This window comes from Gigantopelta aegis, unplaced genomic scaffold, assembly GCF_016097555.1.
Source record: "Gigantopelta aegis isolate Gae_Host unplaced genomic scaffold, Gae_host_genome ctg1719_pilon_pilon:::debris, whole genome shotgun sequence".
Classification (NCBI taxonomy): domain Eukaryota; kingdom Metazoa; phylum Mollusca; class Gastropoda; order Neomphalida; family Peltospiridae; genus Gigantopelta; species Gigantopelta aegis.
In genome coordinates this window covers 88,377-98,515 of record NW_024532779.1, presented here as the reverse complement: position 1 = coordinate 98,515, position 10,139 = coordinate 88,377, and positions in this window count along the sequence as shown.

Genomic DNA, 10,139 nt, shown 5'->3' with positions numbered 1-10,139 from the left:
GATGTGTGTGTGTGATATGTGAGGGTGATGTTTTGTGGATTGATATGTGAGGGGTGATGTGTGTGTGAGAAATATGACCATTGTGTGTGATGTTTGTATTGCACTATGGTTCTTATCGCTTTGACTGACCTGGTTTATCCGTACTGGACACAATAAATTTAGGGTTTACATTTCTCCTGCTCTTTAGTCATGGATATCGAGATAAGTTTTAAAATAACAAACAAACAAAAAAAAAAATTAACTGGGTGGGGTACTGAGTTCTATACCATTAAATTTTAATAGACCTTAGTACACAGATCCTACAAAATAATAATTTATTAAAATATTCAGTATATTATATTAATTTTTTATACCTAATTTAAAGTTTAAAGCTAACCTATCATGATTTCTCAATAGTAACAATTCTCCGTTACTCTTCTGTAACATAATGTGTCGCAGATCATCAAGATTCATTTCCCCCCCCAATCACTTCAGGTTTTTTTTTTTTACAAGAATTAATACAAGATTCTGATTGATCCTCTTTCTTTCTTTGTACTAGCAGCTGAACTGCAACTCTCACCATCTTTAAGAGGTAAAGAACAATGATTGCTCAGGATGATGACTGGGAGTACTGTTACCAAAGATCTGAAATAACATCATTCTATTATATTAATAACATAATATAACTTACCCTGTAATGTGGTTTTACAGGATTTATATGGCACACATACTCCGGAAATCATCATCTCAAAATACTGGTACCTGATCTGACTGGTTTGTTGACATGGAATCTGTCCACTATGAGATACGTCATCAGATACACAAAGAGTGAATTAGATATTGTTTTATTTTCCATTAATGTTGACAGTGCTGTGATTTGACCTTTACTCAGGTAACATGTACAAGTAAGAGGACTGATGTATTCTCTTTCATTTGAATAAATACTTTGAATATCGAATGGTAATATATTATGAACCTCAACTAACGGAGATAAAATGATCTATAGATAATATATAATTTATAAGAACATATCACAGTCATTTTATTATTATTATTTGTTACCTTTAATGTGTTGGAATTATACACAGATAGAAGATGTACTGTTAATTGAAGGTACTATTACCAGCAATGATATAGTTCAGTATCAGATAAAGGATCTAAATAAAATTAATGACAAAGTTTTTCAGTTTTTTAAATACAAAATGTACAATTATTTTCTTAATTATAATAATTTAATACATTAATTAACCTGTATGAAATTGGTTCCATTAGTAATATTCCAATCAAAATCAATTGTACAATATTTTGAGTGAGATCGGATTGAATTGCCCAAATTAAGTTGAGTGTCTTTTCTTGTCACAACTCCTTCTAATGTACCACAGCGGCTATTAATGTTGTATAAAGAGATCACTCCCTAGACTCAGATCCATACTCAGAAAGAGACTGGGTTTCATTCTGGTTGTTATAAAAAACGGTCTGAGTCTAGACAAGGTACTTTATAATGGAAGTGGGATAGAAAGATAAGAACAAATAATAGACAATGGCCCTTTTATGGTGACCTAAATGAAAACAGGATAAACCAGTTTGAATGAAATACAAAACCTTGTTCATACCAGTTTTGTGCATGCCTCAGTTTGATACAGTTTCTATAAACACAACATATATTGGATTTGCTGTCGTCCCCTAACCCAATAGAAACCTAATATACAATGATATATTATTAATAATAAACAATAATATTTATTACCTCTTGTGTTCAATAAAGTCAATGTTGAAAACTCACATACTCCATTGCCCCAGTGATGATCACCAACACAAAACAAAGATGTAAATGACTATAATTATAAATAAAATGTTAATTGTACAATAAAAAAATAATTACAGAAAAATAATAAACATAATAATCAGAATCTGTAATTGTAACATACTATAATACTTAATAATACTTTATTAATACTTAATAATACTTTTTAATATACTACTTAACAATACTTTAATAATACTTTAATAATACTTAACAATCTACTTAATAATACTTTAATAATACTTAACAATACGTTAATATACTTTAATAATACTTATATATACGCCTTAAATATAATACTTTATTAATACTTAATAATACTTTTAATATAACTAATTAACAATACTTTAATAATACTTTAATAATACTTAACAATACTTAATAATACTTTAATCATACTATATTAATACTATTCATATTAATACTTTATAATACTTTAAACTATTTCTTTACTTTTGTTGATCTGTATGTTTCTCCAAAACTATAAGCATTACAACTTGGACTTGGAAGACAGAATCCTTCAATGGTGGATACCTGATATGATAGTAAGTTAAATTAAATATGTCTTTTCTATTTAAATAAATGGAAAGTAATTTGTTATTTATATCTCGTATCCTCTTTTTTAAGTAGGGATTGACAAATAGAAGAAATGACATGGATGGATTACCAGACAACTGAATGAATAGATCTTCAACCTCTTCTACTATACAATAATGTCAATACCTGTTCCATATTTAAATCATCATAGTGTTATTACATAACATAAGGTGCACGATAGTGTCTTCCATTAATATTCCCATTATATTGTCTTAAAACAATAGTAGTTGCCATATTTATTAAGTAAATGAGGAAGGAGATAACCCGTAATGAGAACTGGTTTACACGACATTTTAATGTTTAATTCAGTTGTATTACGGGAATTCCCTTGAAGTTTTATTATCTCTGAGAACTAAATGAATAAAACAAAATGGTTGTGTAGATGAAACTAGTTAGGACAAAACCTGTTTAACTGGATTTGTTGTCATTTGGACTGTCATTTGAGTAGGATATAGAGAGCATGTTCCAAAACAAAATCTCTCATGTCCAAAAAAGATAGCGAACCAGGATCCTTCCAACTGGAAAAATTATGTAACCTTATAAAAAAACATTTAAACATACGTTAATATCAAATGATGAATCAACTTTCACTCTATAATATCCATTGAAGTCAGCAGCTGTAAGTTGGAAGATGTCAAGGATGTTGGTCAAAGTCATCTATAACATGATATTGTTTGAATTTACCTTGGTAGTTCCTACTGGAGAACAATAGAATAACTACTTACACAAGTAATACAAATGTTGAATAGAGTTAAACACAATATTGCTGTACACATATACATTTGCAGGTAGCCGCTGATCTAAACAGGTAAGAGATGAGTACCATACATGAATATGTGTGTGTTCTTCATTTTACACCAAATTTTCATTTCTGAGAACTAAATCAAACTTTCTTATATCAAAGTTCAATGTTATCAAATGATAATGATGATTTGTTTAAAGATAGAGTCCTAACATGTGTACAACAGCAAAGCTAATGGGAGACAAAAACTGAAAGAGAAGAATCTAAAGAGGGTAACTCAGTCCTGAAACCAAAATAATAAAATTTATTTACTGATCGTCCATCTATTTGTCCATTATCTAACCTGAAGATAAAGTATTCTCCGTCTTCTTCCTCAGACCATTCTAGAGCAGTTAGTGTGGGAGTTGCCACACCTTACAACTCTAGCACAATGATTTCAAATGACCGATACTGACTCTACTTCTACTCAGGGGTTCAGTTTTCCTGATAAATGTAAAGTTGCTATACAGGTATCCATAATCCACTGTATCTTTAAAATAGGATAATTCCAAATTCCTAGAGAGAGAGAGAGAGAAAGAGAGAGAGAGAGAGAGAGGAGAGATAATGTTTTGTACATTATTATAGATTTCTTTAGACATTAAAATCTACAATTATATTTATTCAAATAAAAACACTCTTACTTTAAGATCAGTAGGACAGTCTTCTTCTGAAGTAATTTCAAAAGGTATAGCAAGTATATGTATTTTAGTATATCATGGTTCTTATAGCAATATATCATTGATGGGGGGATGTCTTCTGTCACTGCTATTGATACCATAAAAAACCTAACTTCACCAGAAGATGGGGTGTATTAGTTATACCAGAGAGGAGCGAGAGAGAGATCATATAGTTAAAAGTACAGTTTTCAATAAGTGGGGCAGTTTGAAAGGTACAACTTACTATCAATATCTTCAGTAATAATGACTAACTCTCCACGCCTCCAGATCATCATGAAATAACTAATGCCTCTCAAATCTTTATGCTGTCTTCATCTTCTTTCTCTTCAGTCTCTTTCAATGACTCTTGTATGTGCATTTATAATCATAAGTATTCTCTAAGTATTTATAATAATGACTCATAGTGTTTTACTCCAACAAACAATTTGATGAAAATCACTTGAAAAGAAGATTGCCAAAGTTACCTCTAAAAAAAATACAGCAATTTTTAAATGATAAATTTGACTCCTTTTTTCATAATACAGTTATAATACATTATAATTAAATTATATCAATAAAATATAGAATAGATAATGTCACTTTTCACTTGCCCATAACAAAACAATGATTAAAATAACACTCTATAAGCTACAATTCTAATAACCTATCATATTGTGATCCTGGAAGATGATAGATCAAATAGCAATCTACTAATGTGTATGGCACAGAGTTGTACACATGATCCTGTCTCTCGTAAGATAGAGAGAGACCCCTCAATATAAATCTGGTTCATTGTTAATGTCATTATTTCCAGATCCAGTAAACAGAAGATTTTTACTCGGTCCCAATTGAGGGTGCTTATTTTTAGGTGGTATGAGACATAGTATGCTTTCACAACAGATTATGACATCTCCAGACCTTATAGAGGCCGTATCAGACCCTTAGCTGAGTCCACGGTAGGTAATGAGTTGCCTTGAATGCTACAGACTGTGCTTGTTTGTAGACAACGAACATATTATATTTGATAAGAAAGGAGACAATGGATCCTGTCTTACATCAGAGATGGTAAATGAGGACAAGGTAGTGTTTTGATGACATAAATACCAAGTCTTTGAATGATTTGTAGTGTTAAACAAAAGAAGAATCAACGTTGGACTACAAGAGATCGTGATTGATTCGACTTATATCAACAAAAATTGAAATGACCTATTAACAAAATAAAAAATTATAGTAAAATTGTATTATGTCATCTGAGGTATCATGCATTAAGCATTACTAGTGAGTGCTGCCTAGCAGCCAGAGTAGTGGTTAGCTCTAGCAAAGGAATCTTGCATACTAAGTAGGTTAGGTTGCTTTTACAGTGAGGGGTAATACTGCAGCCAATAAACCCTCATCTGAGGGTTATCATGAGTGCTGCTTTGCAGCCGGAGCAGTGGCTTAGCATCTATCTAGGAATCTGCATACTACGTAGTCACTTAAAACAAGGACCTATATAGCTAACTCCAAATTGATTGTTGCTCACAAATGCAATACATTAGTACAAACATTATGTCCACAAGAGACAGGAGCGAAACTAATTGTTAATTCTCACCATTTTCTTTGTGACATTTCCATTTCATGATAATAAACCATTTGGTAAACCAGTCATCCTCATTTAAAGACCCTCACTAGTTTCAAGCAAAGGAATAAATGATTGTGCTTGCAATATTTAGCTAACAAATTAAAAACATTGACACATCGATAGCTGTAAACCATCATTTGCAATTGTTGCCAATGAGAACTGGGTTGAATACAGACAAGTTTATGCCTTAAAGATGGCTTCTCCCCGCTCCACTTGCAGTATAAATCAGAGAAGAAGAGGTAGTTCCAGTGTGACAGTAACATGAATGGCTTTGCTTGTGAATAGAACTGAAACGAAAGGAGTACAGACATCTTATGTTCTAGTTTAACGGTTTTATTAAACTGGTTACTGATGCTTTGAAATAGCTTGCTTTTGACATCATTGGACTATTTCTGATATGCAATGAACCTAAAAAACAAAAGAACATATTAAGTGCGAATGAAGTCATGTAATAATCACCGATCAGGTCCGCAAAGTAAAATACTTCAGTATCTAAATGTATTTTCCAAAGGAATGTCCAGGAGATGCAATACTAAAAAATTACTAATATAAGTAAAAAAATAACGAAATTTTAAACCTCACACTCACTAACAAAAATACAAAAACATTTACTTTTTCTAATATTGATGGTTGAAGACAACACAGGACCTCCCTCTCGGTAACCAGGGAAAGAGGTGAGCGAAAAGAGTCACTCTCACATTAATAGGCAATGAAAAACATCGTTGTTTCTGAAAACTACAGATGGATGGATGGAATCATGGAGAATAGATGGATGAATGGACAGTGAATGGATGAAGTGAAAGCATTAGACAGTCAATTTACCTATCTCCTTTAATACCAAGTAGTTGTGAGATACCACTTTTAACTGGTATCCAGGAAGGGAGGAGCTTGTCTCTCAGACACTAAGATATTCAACTTCCTCATAGCAAAGAATTAACAACCATTTAGATAGTGGGAAACTCCAAATAACTAACAAAATAGATATTTTGCAATATAACGAGAAGAGCAGAAGATTGGAGGGAAAAGAACTTGGAACTGTGTGAGATTATATCCAAAGATGGATAGATGCGTTAACCTCAATCTCAGGCTCTGGTCAAAAAATAAATACAAATTAATAAGCAATTAATTATAATTAAGTGACATCTCCTGCTATTATAATTGTATAATTACTTGTCACCTACATTTCCTCATTAACTCAGATCCATATTCTATTGTCTTTGCGGGGGTGTTCTGACTACATCTTTACCTCCTTGTTTAGTTTCCATTGTCATAATCTTCGCAAAGGAGATATTATATATGTCGAATAATACTGCGTAAACCAACCCACAAATGGCAACCCAAAGAACCACTTCAAAGTTTTAACATGCACTTCACCTCTGTAGGCTTCATGGTCATCAGAATGAGTCATAACCATAGGAGGAGAAAAAAAAAAGAAAGGGAGTAGAGGGTGAGAGAGAGCCTTGAATGAATGTTCTTGCATAGTCTTCAATACTCTTCCAGACAAGTTTCAAATTTCCGTTAGCAACTGTGTTGTTCTTCTATGACAACAGAAGTTTCAGAGGAAAACAGGTTTGGTAAAAAGAACGGTTTGTCTTAGTATCAATGGACTACCTCATGTGCTTCCATTGTAAGATAGGCTTTAACTGACAATTGTACCTTCCTTGCATATTCAAAATAAAATGAATATTTCCTCAGGGACTCCATCCACAAACTTTGTGTTTCTCAAGTCACTCCCATCACTCTGAGGACATGCCTCTCAGGACCTCACACCCACTACTACTTTACCCCATGTCAATTGGAAGAGCCATAATGAGTGGATCTGATCCATTGATAGAGAGGATTGGATATAGAACTCTCGAGGAGCATGCGCATTATGGAGCAGGACGATGTGAGATATGCTAAGGAGGGAGGAGCAGTTGGATGGTTTGTTCCACATTGTCGACCTCCAATGTGGATTAGTGAGAGAAGATAGTACAGTTTTTAATGGAGGATGTTATCTCTTCTATAAGAATTACACCTTAAAATACTTAAAAACCACTACAACCTTAAGGATCAACATCTATTTAACAAACCCTGTACGCCCATTTCCAATTATCACATGTCCCATTACCATCCATCCATTTGAGGGGGGGGGGGGGGGTTGAGTGTGTTTTTTTGGGGGGGGGGGGGGGTGTGTTTTGGGGGGTGTTTGTGTGTGTGTGGTGGTGGGGGGTTGTGGGGGGGGGTGGGGGGTGTTTTGTTGTTGTGGGTTGGGGGGGGGGGGGGGGGGGGGGGGGGGGGGGGGGGGGGGGAGGGGGGGGGGGGGGAGGGGGGGGGGGGGGGGGGGGGGGGGGGGGGGGACGGGGGGGGGGGGGGGGGGGGGGGGGCGGGGGGGGGGGGGGGGGTGGGGGGGGGGGGGGGGGGGGGGGGGGGGGGGGGGGGGGGGGGGGGGTGGGGGGGGGGGGGGGGGGGGGGGGGGGGGGGGGGGGGGGGGGGGGGGGAGGGGAGGGGGAGGGGGGGGGGTGGGGGGGGGGGGGGGGGGGGGGGGGAGGGGGGCGGGGGGGGGGGGGGGGTGGGGGTTGGGGGGGGGGGGGGGGGGTGGGGGGGGGGGGGGGGGGGGGTGGGTGGGGGGGGGAGGGGGGGGGGGAGGGGTGGGGGGGGGGGGGGGGGGGGGGGGGGGGGGGGGGGGGGGGAGGGGGGGGGGGGGGGGGGGGGGGGGGGGGGGGGGGGGGGGCACAAGGGGGGGGGGGGGGGGGGGGGGGGGGGGGGGGGGGGGGGGGAGGGGGGGTGGGGGGGGGGGGGGGGGGGGGGGGGGGGGGGGGGGGGGGGGGGGGGGGGGGGGGGAAGGGGGGGGAGGGGGGGGGGGGGGGGGGGGGGGGGGGCGGGGGGCGGCGGGGGGGGGGGGGGGGGGGCGGGGGGGGAGGGGGGGGAGGGGGGGGGGGGGGGGGGGGGGTGGGGGGGGGGGGGGGGGGGGGGGGGGGGGGGGGGGGGGGGGGGGGGGGGGGGGGGGGGGGGGGGGGGGGAGGGGGGGGGGGGGGGGGGGGGGGGGGGGGGGGGGGGGGGGGGGGGGGGGGGGGGATTTTTGGGTTGGTGGGGGGGGGGGGGGGGAGGGGGGGGGGGGGGTGAGAGACCTCATCCAGGAAAGACTCCTATCGGTAACAAACCGTTGCTTAGAAAACTGTAAATTGAAGGACTGAATATCACAGGACTCCAAACCTGTCCAGCCACCCTTACAATGAGGGAGAGTTGGATTGGGAGCAACCGATACATCTATACTCAATGGGTGGAGCATGTATGAAGCTCCACCCCATAACAGTAAAAAAATTGGGCCTCGATCAATGAAATTTGCCATGATCCAGCAGTCTCACTTACAGATAGGGATAAAAATATGCGTGTACCTGATTCCATTTTAATCTCTGGTAAAGTAAAGACAACAATATTATTGTCCTTGTTTAGTACACTGTGTCAGAGAGAGAGAGGTGTAGTAGGTGTGGTTTCTCAGGGGTATGTGGTGGTTTGTGATGGACTATTATAATGATATGTGTTGATGAAGACCTAATAAACAAAGATATAAAAAAGATCCATAATACATGTCTATATGTCATAACTCATGTCTATGTGTCCATCTTACCTCATGTCTGTGGTGTCCATTACTACTTGTCTATGCGTCCATCTAAAGCTGAAACAATATTTATTCTTATGTGTAGATGAATTTTTCATACTTCAAGTTAAAACCAATTGTACCCAGAGAGTCACAATATCTATAACACAATGTACAACTAATTATGTAAAACATTAAATTAATTGGTTTATAATGTAATGTTTTCATTTGTTACAAACAAAACCTAAAATTAACAGATATTTAATTCACACGATTGTTTAATTCCTATACATATTGGCAAGTTTGGCTAAAAAAAGATAGGAGACAGTTTATCCTGTAACTATCCCAAATTTGTCAGAAACAATATTAAAACCTCTAGATATTGAATTTATATGCACTGTTACAATGCATGCATAATCACCAAGTTTTAATAAAAAATAATTTTTCTACAAAAAATTAAAAATTTTAGTCACAGTACACATTAGATAATATAGTCTATATAACAGTACATTCTAATAATAACACTCCCATTTAAATTATAGGCCTGCATAGCTGACAACATAGCTGTTCCCCATTTTCCTTTTTGACTCCAATTCTTGTTATGCTCCTCCCCTTCTTTTATCTCATCTTTTTGCACTCTCATGAGCTAGAGACAGGAGTTAAAGGAAGTATTTCAAGAGCAGATAAACCCTCATTATCAGGACGCTCTGGTAAAGTATCTAAATCAATAGTCATAAAGCCACCCAAGTAATAGATATTACAAACCTGTGAAATAATTTAGAGTTCTCTCCTCTGTCTTTATATGAGAATGTAACTCCATTAAAGTGAGAAATATATTATTGAAGAACTTTAAAAAGGTAGGGTCAATATAACCAGCTGTACCTCCAGTTCTCAATTGAATTGATGGGGTTTTCCCTACAAACACTATTATACATGACTATTGCATACTTGTATGTGTGTCTTACTTTCCATTGGTAAAACAATATGCACTTCAATTGCTTTGTCTCGTTGTCATCATCCGTCAATGACCAGTCACATGATCAATGGTATTAATTTGATCCACTTTTGTAAAAGAAACCACAACAACTGGACTTTGAAGGAGTGGAAAACATTGACATCAG